Source organism: Lonchura striata, chromosome 9 (assembly GCF_050655825.1).
Source record: "Lonchura striata isolate lonStrDom1 chromosome 9, ASM5065582v1, whole genome shotgun sequence".
NCBI lineage: Eukaryota > Metazoa > Chordata > Aves > Passeriformes > Estrildidae > Lonchura > Lonchura striata.
In genome coordinates this window covers 11,149,850-11,161,895 of record NC_140711.1, presented here as the reverse complement: position 1 = coordinate 11,161,895, position 12,046 = coordinate 11,149,850, and the positions used below count along the sequence as shown (strand labels likewise).

Below are 12,046 nucleotides of genomic sequence, written 5' to 3'. Positions count from 1 at the left end.
TGTGTGTTATTGTGGCCACTGTATTGGCAAAGTAAATATATTTACATATATAATGGGGAATATAATTGTGAGTCAGCATCAGTAGAACTATGTCAAGAATTTCTCAGCACAAATTTTTATCCAGGGCTTTTGTGTTGGTATTTGTGGCGGTTTCTCATTAGTCTGGCTCCACTTTATTTTTTTGCACGCCTACAATTATGATTCTAGCTGTAATCAGTGTGAAAAGTATTCAATAATCAAATAGCAGTTCTGTGCTTCTGATGAAAAATGTTGTGATCAAAATGTTCACAGGCCAGTTTCTTTTTTTGCATTCATAGGGTTTATTCCTGACTATATTCCTCAAAGTTATTGAAGAATCAGAGCACAGAATTCCACCTGCACACAAGAAACTCTCTTGAAGAATAATCACTTTTATAACATTGCAAATATGATGAAAGGAGATGGGTTGTGTCCCACATCAATATTTTTCATTTTTAATTCCAGAATGAATGTGTAAATGTAAAAACAATTAAAAGAGAAGACTGTTCCCTAGGTTTTATGTTGCAGCTATTGGTTCATACCTGGCTGAGCATTGGATCATGGAATCACAGAATGGTTTGGGTTGGAAGGAGCCTTAAAGACCACCTGGCTTCAATCCCCCTGCCATGGGACCTTTCACAAGGACAGGTTGCTCAAAGCCTCATCCAACCCAGCCTTGGATATGTATCAATAATGAGGTGGTATTAAAGGATTTCTGGAATCTATTTAAATTTCTAACCCCAGATATGTTTTCTATGAGCAATTCATCCATGACTATTTTGGGATTCTTCTAAGATTCAAACTCTAAGAATATTTCTAGATTAGCTAAAAATTACTGCTCTGATGGGATGGTCTGGGTTGTTTTTCTGCTACTGGATGCCTTTTTTTATCCTATTCTCTATTGCTTCATGTTGAGCTCCATAGAAGGGTTGCAGCAAATGTTGGGATGCCAAGTGTAGTGAAATGGAAGATACTTTTGCAGTGACTCCATGGTGTGTTTGTCTGTCTGCCTAAAGCTTGGCTGGCTCTGTGGGCTTGAGCTATGAACTCCATGAGAAATGAAAGCTGGGGAGAAATAAAAATCATAAAAAATGTTGGGTGAAGAATAACAGATAACTGTCTTATCTGTCATATCACAGCACTGAATATTTTGAATGTCATCTGAATTGTAGAGTACTGAGCATTATGAAATCTGAATGTATTTTCTTCTGCCATATCAGAAGTACAAAGGTCATCTTGAGTGCACATCAACTTGAATGTGTAGAGTGGCATAACACGAGCTAAGCACTTAAATATGCAAATTGCTAAGATGAGCTCAGTTTGATGTGCTGTTTTCCAGGTGCAATTACAGGACCTCTCCCTTGGGTGGGTGTGAGATCATGGTTGGGATTTTCCATTTATTCTCTTTAGGCTGGGCAAAAAGGGCAAGGGACATCAATAAAGGGGCCACAGACACCTAAAGTCTGATTAGTGAAGGATTTTTCTAGTACCAGCTGTGTGAAATGCCTGTTTAAACATTGATAGGATAGCTTCATAGCAGACATTGGAGCATTCACCTGAAAGATGTAGATTCAAATCTATTCAGGCACTAGAGGTTGTTCCACACATGGATTCAAGACTCTGACTAATGTGCAGCCTCATGAGAAAGACGGGGGAAGTAACAATATCACAGGAATATGGCTGGTATTTCCAAAAACTTGCTGAAAAATAAATTCTCAAAAGTCTATCCCTATACATATAGATGGTGTCTCTAAGACTAATTTCTATTTTACTTGAGTATTGAATTTAGTTTGCAACACTTAAATACCCTATTAAGTAACTGTACAGAAATCAAATCTTAAAAAAAAAAATCAAATTCCCACCATTCTCTTTCCTCTGCTATATGTCAAAGGAGGTCTCTGAAAGGTGAATATCAGTCAGGGAGAAGAAAAAATATTAGCTTCCTTTGCTTTGTTTTTGCATGCTGGAAGGAATTGCCTTCCAAACTGCAGCATATAAACGTGATAGAGATTACTATTCCTCAGGGATTCAGTATAATACAGAATATATATAAGCAGGTAATGCACAACACACTGTGCATGGGCTGGTTTTGCACTTGTGGACTTCATGCAAGGCATGAAGTCCTTGCTAAAAGATGGAAGGTGTCAAGAGTGCTCAGCCTGCTGTGGTATTCACACAAGGTGTTTTTCCAAACTGGCTGCTTCACTAGACTGGTAGACAGAGACTAACAAGTATTTTTTTAATAGCGTAAGAACTTTTAAAAATATTTTCTTAATATAGTAAGAACTTATATTCTATATATAGAATTGAAACTTCTCTCCCATCCCTATACAGCCACTATGTCATAGTAGCCTCCATGTAAGTCATTAAAAGAAGAAATTGCATATTCAAGTGTTGTTTAGTAAAATCTTTGTTGGTTCAAAGACATGGTGCCAAAACAGTTGCTGTAAATGTATTAGGTGACTGAAGCTGTAGTTAATTTACAGTGTTCTGTCCCTTCACTTCTCTGTGTGGCCTTGGAAATGAGCCCACTCCATTTTTAGGGGTGCCCTTGGTAAATACTTCTCTTATTCTGTTTCTTCATATTCACTCAGATCTATTATGAGAGGGAATTGAAATTAATGTAGACATTTAAGAGATGAAACATAACATGGAATTTACTGATTAGGCCCCTGTAATTATAGTTTATGCAGGAAGAAGCACTCCCAGGAGATTCCTGCAGATAAGCCGCAGGAATGATGGTGCCTTTCTACTGTGTTGCTGAAATGTGGCTTTTCCCAGATGCTTCTAAGTTTCAGATAAAGAATCTGGAGGCTGCTTGTACCACTGCACTGGCTGCTGCAGGGCAGCTCCAAGGGGCTCCTATCATCTCTCCTGTCTGTTAGCAACTCTTTCCATTGCTGCAGTTCCCAAAGCTCTGTTCCTTAGGCAGGGGCCCTGCTCTCATGGTGGGCAGCAGTTTGGTATTTCCCAAGGGTCTGTTTGGTTCCATGACTTTACGTGTGGTTGGTCTTGGTTTTTACCACTTGGACATAAAAATGACTCAGGTGAATTTAAAACAGGTGAATCAATGCCCATGTGCAGACCAGCTTCAAGAGAACAACTGTACAACTTCAAGAGAAAATTACTGAGCTCATTACTCTGATGTGTGGTGTGCCAATCTCACCTGGGGAAAATGTCTTTAGTCAGTGTTCTGTCTTTATTACTAACCTGGAAATCTGTGTAAAATTGGAGGGTGAAATGAAACCAGAGAAATTAGAAATGAAATCTTGTTTGTTTGTCCCACATCAGCTGTGGGACCAATGGGGACTTACACTGTAACAGAGACCTGCCTGCCAGTGAGTAAGGGCTTCTCTGCTTAACCTCCTCACAGGGAGGAAGAGAGGGGGATAATGGAAAATCCAAAGTCATTATACCTTCACATAGGTATTGATTAATTTTTTAAAATTTCCATAATGAATTTTTTGCTGTTAGGTTATCTGTTGTTGTGATAAATCCTTTTGCTGCTTACTCTGGGCTAAGGGTGCTAAGGATCCAAAGGTAGAAAATGCAAAAGTATTCTAGAATTTTTTTGCTTATGCTTAATCTCCAGGTTTGATCTTCCTGACAAAATTGTGACATTTGAAATATAAAAAGAGTAATTTTGTTTTGGGGTATTTTCAGATTCCTGTTCATCTTTCCCTGTATAATAATTCTCTTCAAGGATCCTTTCCCCTATCATTTTTTGAGACTTTAATTTGACAGAGACAGGCAACTCTAGTGCCACCCTGTCCGTATTACAGCTGCTACCTAAATCTTCCCTTCCCCCGTCTTACCTAATGAACATTTTTTGTGTTCTGCCATCACAAAATCAATTACCCTTTGCTGTTGCTTTGCAAGAAAAGATTTAATTTGTGAACTGATCTTCCACTAAACCAGAGGGAAAACAGCTGGGCTTATTTCATTTGGAATGACCTGCATATTGGGGGTAGTGGGCTGTAGCTTGTCACCTGTAAGTGCTCTTTGGCTTGCAGAAGCTGGAAGCCTTGTCTAAAATCAGTCCTCATGCAGCAGTAATTAGACTGCTGTTCTGTAGCTGTGATTTCCCCCCTCCTTCCAGGAAATTAAAAATGAATGTCGTAAAGGCTTGAATTTGCAAGCTTGGGTTTTAACTGAAGGGGTTGAAGTATATTTAATTACTGGTATGATCAGTGCAGTGTTTTGTTCTAAGTTTTTGGCTATTAGAGACACTCAGTTTACTTAGGTGTGCTTGTGTTAGGCCTTGAAGCTGGAGTAGGATTGTGTAACAGTGTAAGTTCCTTTGTTTCTGATGTTCCCCGCAGCTTTTCTGATGAGGAAGAAAAGTATTGGGATGCAGAACATTTGTGCTGCTGCTCATGCCTGTCTCTGCCCAGGTGTTGTTTGTGGAAAGTAAGAATAAATCCCCTTCTGAGCATGACTAGCATGGTCTGAAAGGAAGGATGAATTAGGCTATAAAGGAAGTTTCCAGTGATGTAGATGTTAAATATAATCTCTATGAACATCTTCATATGCCCACTGAATTAAGCTAGGTCCTTTCCTGTGAACAGACTGGGTGAGGGTCTGGCTGTGGGGAGCAAGGCTGCTGTGACAGGTGCCTGAGGTGTAATGTGTGAGGAGCACATGCTGCTTCTGACATGGATCTGTTCTCACCTTCTCACCTGTTTGGGTGTGCTAATGGGATTGGAGTCAATGAAAGCTTCATTACTTGTGCCTTAGTTTAAAAGGTGGAGATTTGTTTCTACAGTTGGTGAGGGAACCTTGCTTGCAACACTGCTTCACTGGAAATGAAGGTTTTCTTTGTGAGGAATCCACTCTTCCGGAATCGGACAAATGGAAAGGAAGCTGTGGCTGTTCTTAGCTTATTTTAATGAAACTTTACTGTATAACTTTCTAACAAAGTAGAAATTGTGAACTTTTGGACTTCAATTTTTTTTCCCCTGAGGAATATGCATAGACTGAATGTTGTCATTCAGTGCATAGGTACATGGTGTTTCATCTGTAGTGCAATCCTATCTAGATCCAGATGCTCTTTTCTGTTTTGAAAAGTTTCTGTTGTATTTCTTTTTTGGTGTAGTTTTTTTTGAAAAAATGCAATTTTTAAGTATCTCGTGCTCAAACAGCATTCTTCCTAATGTCATTGCTGAAAAGTAACATCAGTCTGCAGCATTTCCACTACACATATAGCAACACAGGAATCTATTTGCTTTTGTAGTGGTCCCTGCCCCTCTTATTTGTTGCCAGAAATAAATCCACAGTTGGTGTTGGGCCATCTGATGCTCACTGTGCATTTCAGACCATGTATATGGCCTTTTCTTTTAAAATACCAGTCCAAAATACTTATTCTTCAATATTAATTGAACATTCATCATAGTTTACTCATGGCTTTTTGGTTAAATATTTCAGTGAATTCTGCTGCCAGGGTTGAGACTTTTGCTTACTGCTCAGCATAGTAGAGGTTCAAGGGAGGTGAAGTGGCTTATGGTGAGATGACCTAGTGCAATTAGATATAGTGTTTTAGACTTATTGAAATAATTCCTGGTGATTTATGATCAAAACCCAATGCCCCTCTATTTTGGTTGGTCAGAGAAATTAATTTAGAGTAGGACAATCTTATAGATTAGAATTTTGATGAACTTCTGAGATATGTTTGAATGTAAAACACGAATAAAGAACTCCAAGAGGAAAGAAGTCTGTAGAACCCACACTAAAAATTGAAGGACAAGTTAAGGAATATTCTGTGAAAATTAAATTAACTGAAAACTTAAGTAGAGGAAGCCTTTGGAAATATAATGAAAATTTTAAATGCATTGAAACAGTTTTAAGGAAGAAAATAAAGTATTTTGCATTTCAAGAGTCAATAAAATGAAAATTTTCTTTATAGAAGCTCAGAGCACTCTAAGATAGGACTTAGAATACCATGCATGCCATACTGTTAAAATTAAAATATTTTTATCTGATCACACATTGATCAAGACATTTTAATACACCTATTACCAGATACAGGTAGAGGGAATGTGAAACTAACATTGAAATATACAGCCCAAAGAACACAAATTCTTGGTGTTCCTAGGGATAAAAAGCTATTAGGTAGTGCTACTGCAGTGTTCACCTCTATCCACTAAAATGTGATATTATTCCTGGAAGGGGAGGTATTGGAATAGATGTGAATGCCAACAGGCCAGTGATTTTGGCACTCTGATTTAGTTCCTAGAAGTACTGAGCTTTGGAACTTTTACTGGACTCTCTCATACCCATGTTCTTCCTCCCCTCTCTGGTGGCAGTGCTGCAGCAGCTGAAAACTCTCTCCTGTGTGATTCCCAATACTATCAGCTCTTGGGAATGAGGCGTGAATCCCAGTTCAATCTTTTCACTTGATTCAGTGAAATGGGCAGGGCTTTGGCTGTGTCTCTGCTAGCAGCTGTAGTCTTTAGCTACATACAGTGTCTGCAGTTCTTTAGTCAGACCCTTCATGATTTCTGTAGGCCACCCCAGAAATTAAACAGTATTCAAGTTGAAAATGTCATCGTAGGTTTTGGAGGAACTCCCTTCAATCCTCTCTTTGGGTTTGGCTCCAGTGCTGCTGAGGGATGAGTGCAAGTGAGCCTCTATGTGCATCATGCTCCCCTGTTGTGTGTGCTGGGCACAGCCAGCAGCAGCCCTGGGGCTGCCTGTGTGGCCATGGTTTGCTGCCTGGGGCTCAGATACTGCCATGGGCATGGGCAGCTCTCCATGTGCCTGCCCAGCGTGGGCAATCCAACTCTGCCTCTGCAGTCAAGGGAGCTGGGGCTGTTGTGGCTTGTGATATTTTCCCCCTGTTCCATGGTGGAGAGTTTTGATCTACTTCATTAGAATTCTGGATGATGTCCTGACTGTCCTTTTGTCTTGAGTTGCAAGTTTTCTCTCTCCTACTAAAAATTAAATTCAGACTATTTCTATTTGTAAAGTAATGGCTTGTCAGCCAGGTTTTTTGGTTTTGTGTGGAAGGTTGTGTCTAGGACACCAGCAGGCATATATTGTACAACTTCAGATCATTGTACATTGTGGGTTAGGAGCCTCGGTGTGTTAATGTATTTCTGTAAGGAGAGGATAAAAATGCCTCTGAATTGTCTTTGAGTCACTCAGTCTGTGTCACTAGAAAAGGATTTCCCTCCTAAGATTCTTGTGAGTGGATTGCTGCCTTGGGAGCCTTAGTTCAGTGCAGAGCACCTCTCTAGAGACCTTCAGAAGTGGTAAAATGTGGAGTTGTGGTGAGTATGGGTCATCGACCAGAGCAGACAGAATTGGAAAGCCTATCAAAGGAGCATTGAAAGGGAGTGTGGTATCTGTGCTGGGAAACCTGTTAGGACTAGAAAAAAGGGATTTTTTCTGCTGGGAAATGCAGCATTTGTCAGATATTTGGAATATAAGAATATTTGTAGTGGATGAGCAACTATAATTCAGATGCTAGATGCTATCCCATAGGGAAAGGTATTTTATCTTGGGTCTTAGAGTAGCAAAATATAAGCTATTTGCTACCAACAAAGGAAAGAAAAGAATCATTCTTTTCTGATTTTTATTCTGGCCTATTCTGATTTTTTAAGAAGCAGGTTTGGTGAATTGTGCCTCCCAGTGACCCCTTAGTCAGGGGACTGGAATCTGACTGCACTGCTCCCCTTTCAGTCTTACACTCCAGCCACGGATAGGAGATATTTAATTATGCATGGGATTTTAAAAAATTTGGCACTGAACAGCTTTGAAATGTTGCCAATAATGATGTTCCTAAATAATAATCTTACTGCTTCAGAGATAAAAATTACTGGAGTGCCAGCAGATACCTTTTCATTTCTCTGTCACTGGCAGAAGCTGTTTTAAATAGGTAGAATGTAGTCAGAAATCAGTGTGCTGCATCTAAAATGCTTTTATGACCTGAGTAGCATTCTGTTGGTAAACAGCAAAACATTCTATCTGGAATTGCCTGTGGCACTTCAAGTAGCCACAATGTTGCTTCTGTTGGCATCTGTTGTGAATCCTCCAGGTCCTGGAGTGCTCTTTGGGGGTGGTAATACAGTAGCACTGGTGTAGTAATTCTTTTAGTGAGCAGCTCTCCAGGCATACAGGAGCAGGTACAAACAGGATTTTGGTACCTGATACAGAAGGAAGATGTCTTGTGTGAGCAATTTCCTTGAATGCTCCCCTATTTGGTTGGTCTGGCCTATTATATTCTAAAATCTCTTATCCATAGAAGAAATCCTCTTGTTATTCCACTAATGCTGCTTCTGAAGTTGTGCCCATCACTTTTATAGAATTACAGCTTTGGTTTCATACTAGGTGACTTCTCCCCACTCTTAATGTATTCATTAGAAAAATCATTGTTGGTTCACATGAAATTATCCTTAGACTGTTCTAATCCAGGAAGTCATTGGCGTTGAAGAAAAACAAGTCAGGGCTGGAGTGCTGATTAGAGAGCCAGCTCAGATGGTGTGAGATGTTGTTAATGCATCCTTCCATCCTTAGGAATTGTAGACTCCTGGATGCAATACTGGAATATGATATAGGGTACTTGGGCTCAGATTGTTTTGTGTTTGAGCATGGGAATGTGAACTTGGATTTCCTGTGACAACTGTGATTGTTCCAACCAGTGGCAAATTGTTTGTTATTTTGAAGAATTTGTTTAGTTTTTATTAAAAATCCCCTGAATGCTGTAACTTCCATCATCCATCCCTTCCTTCAATCCAACAAAAACCCCTAATCCCAAACCAAACAACTTTATATGTAGGAAAAGGGGTAGGGGCACTTGAGCTGAAACAAATGTTTTCATCTTGCATGACATTTAGGATAAATGAAGTTTTGGGAGTCATGTGAAATACTTTTGGTTCTTCATCCGGTGAGCCATGACATCAATTATTCACACAGGGGTTTTTATTTCTGCTGTGTTAAAAGCCAGGCATTTTAGGGGAAGTTTTATGTTAACTTTTGGCTTCTGAGGACTGTGGACAAGAATGGAGACTACCTGATCTCTCTGCCAGAGACTGGGAATAATTTATGCACAGTAAAAAAGCCATAGGAGGGGTAAGTGCCTCCCCTTTCCAACCTGTCTCTGCTGTGCCTGCCTGTCAGTAGATGTTGGTATGGATTGGGTGAGGGAGAGGATAGGTCCTGTGTTTGTGCACAAGAGAGCAGAGAACAGCCCTGTACACAGCAGGTGCTTTAGAAGATGTGAATGGCCCCTAGGAATGGTAGTTGTGCATCTGTCAAGTTCCCAGGATGAAAGTAGGAGGAAACACTTGAAAATCTTGGCAGCTGAAGCAGTCAGAGGGCAGCTGAGCCTTATTCCTTTAAGTGTATTTAAACTGTATCCAGAAAGCCTTTCCCTCACCCTGGTAGCCTTATCTGGAGGAAAATGTGCTCGTGTTTGTATCAACTTTGGACCCCAGTATGCGTCCTTAGAAAGCTGATGTATGGTTTCAGGGCAACTAAAACAAAATTTTAATATTTTCTTTAATGTGTGTGTGTGGGATTAATTATGTGAATTTCAGATTTTTCTCCATATGTGAATATAACAGTTTTCCAGAACTCGGTTTGGTCAGGTGGCAAGTCCTACTGCTCATGCAGTTTTCCTTGCTGAATCCCATGATGTGACCTGTGTCTTATTATATGTACACAACATCCAGGACCCCTGGCTCTGTATTTTATAAACCTTTCTTGTTCAGCTCCTCAGCTGGCTAGCAAAATGCCTGTTTAGTACAGTGATGTGATTCCCATGTCTCCTTACCTCAGTATGCTTCCAGCAGCTTTGCAGCAAGCAGGAAACTTCAGCTGTGTACAGCCTTCCTGTCAAGGGGCCACTGAGGGGGGATGCCAAAGACATTTTCTCTGCTTTCCATGTGAATGCAGGGTCTCTTACCGAATTCCACAGCAGTCCTGTGTGTTATTCTCCATGAAATCGCTGAATTACAGGTCTAACAAAACAGACTTCCATCTGTGACTGTGCTGAGAAGCTGGATGACATACTGGATACTGTAACATAGGAAACACCCATAAAAATGGGCTAACTGGTAGGGTGAGAATGTAGCAAACACTACCCTTTTTTTTTTTTTTTTTTTTTTTTTTTTTTTTTATGTTTGATGCTTAACTTTGCCATTCTAGATGCAGTTTTTTATCTAATCCACAGAAGCTTGCTGGAAGACATTAAGTTGAATGTGATAAGTTTCTCAGTGATCAGCCCTGCTGAATTTTCATTGAATTATATATATGATGGATTTTTATGTAATTCCCATTAATAATTTTCAAGTTAGCATGTATTTTTGTTGTATCTATCTACATGTTTGGAAAGTTATGCATAATTTATAATTGTTATACTGAGAGAAATAAGCTTAGTAGGCTTTGAAAAAGGGTTAAGCATTTATAAGTGTAATAAGATAACCTAAAGTTAAGTTAAAAAGGATTAAAAACATGAGATATAAATCCCTATGCCTCAGGGTATAATTGATGGAGTTTAAAGAAGAATTTCCCTGATGGGTAAATTAGTCTATAATTGCCCCCATAGGGACTCCCTCCTTAAACATCTGATACTGGTGTCAGTCAATACCATGCTTGATGGACCTTCAAACTAATTCAGGATGGCAACTCTCATAGTAACTAACACAGTGCTGTGGTGTACGTCATGTTCCTTCTTGGCAGTATAATATTAGCTGTTTAGCAATAGTGTATTATAGTAATATGTTACATCTTTTGTGATATATCACAATATGTAATAAATAGTAAATGTAATTGCTGGTACTATGTATTAGCTCTTTGTTTTGTGATTTGCAATAAGTGAAATCTTTCTCCTACAGTGGAATTAAGTGACATATTTCAGAAGAAAACTCTTTCTAGTTAAGAATTTTAAGCAGTAGTAAAGGAGTTCTGAGTCCTAACCACCTGTGGAGACCATAAAAAGCCAAACTAAGGACAGCATTCCTCTTGTTCCCACTCTAACTCACATGAAGCTTCCATGGGTTTTGTGACAGAAAGGGCCTCAGGCAGAAAAGCAAGTTAAATATGCAGGTAGGCAGGACTGTACACCTCACTCACCTCCAAGGCATTTTGGATGTGTTGGAGAAGGGGGATCATAGGTCTGAGACTCCATGGATTAGACCCAAGCCACTTCTCAGGAGACTTGTGTAACTCCACAAGAGTGGCAGTGGCAGCTGAGTAAAATATTTAGGTAACAGAAGAGGTTTTTTCCTTTGTGTTCAGTGATCTAAGAAGTCATCTGCTAGAAGCTCCTCCTGCTGCTCTTAAGAAATTACTGTCAGCGTAGAAAAACTGTTGCCCTTTGAATATGTGGTATTCTTTGTGAGAATTATGGTATGCACATGAGCTACTCATAAGTAATAAATCCTCAGATTTGATGTGCATTAATGACAAACCAATACTACCACTAAAAAAACCACAAACCAACCAACCACACACACCACAGCAATCATTCAAAAAAATAATTCAAACTTTCCCTGCCTACAGATTCAGTTCCCCATACAGTACATAGAGTTCTTACTGCTGGAGTTTTGACTAATTCTCATGCTAATTGTGTATTGCTCATTTGGGAGTCAAATTCTCTCTGTGGGCTGAGAACCCTGTTAAATGTGAACCTGCAGGGGGCTGTGTGTGAGGCCCCTGCTTCACAGTTCCTCTGCTGTGTCCTGGCAGGAGAGATAATGCTTTAGAGCATGTAGCATGTACCCTATATTGTCAGTGTCAAGTTTGTACCTTGAGAAATTTTAATTTAGCTACGTTTAATATTCTTAAGGAATGGACTTAGTTAATTCCCATGTATGTGGTCACTGTAGGCTTGACAATTGGCTAGAACTGTGCTCTGTGACTTTTAATTACAGGTGGGATGGTGTTTTGGGCTGCTGGACTAAATATTCATGCCCAGATTCAACAATGATGTAAAAAATGAGAGTAGAACACTCGGCCTAGTAAAAGTCTGGGTTGAGACAGGTAAATACAAACACTGCTCTTAAAAATATTCTGATTTCACACTAAA

General features: G+C 39.6%; 1 long non-coding RNA gene across 23 annotated transcripts in view; it reads left to right on the top strand.

The window, feature by feature from the left end:
• Window positions 1-12,046, top strand: part of LOC110483645 (uncharacterized) — a 192,923-nt gene that overhangs the window by 21,670 nt on the left and 159,207 nt on the right. For 19 of the 23 annotated variants that reach the window (XR_014957335.1, XR_014957334.1, XR_014957328.1 and 16 more), the window contains exon 1: window positions 1-12,046. This exon is cut by the window's left edge and continues 21,670 nt beyond it; it is cut by the window's right edge and continues 18,736 nt beyond it. The exons of the other annotated variants lie outside the window; for them this stretch is intronic. This is a non-coding gene — a long non-coding RNA (uncharacterized LOC110483645). 23 annotated transcript variants of the gene reach the window in all.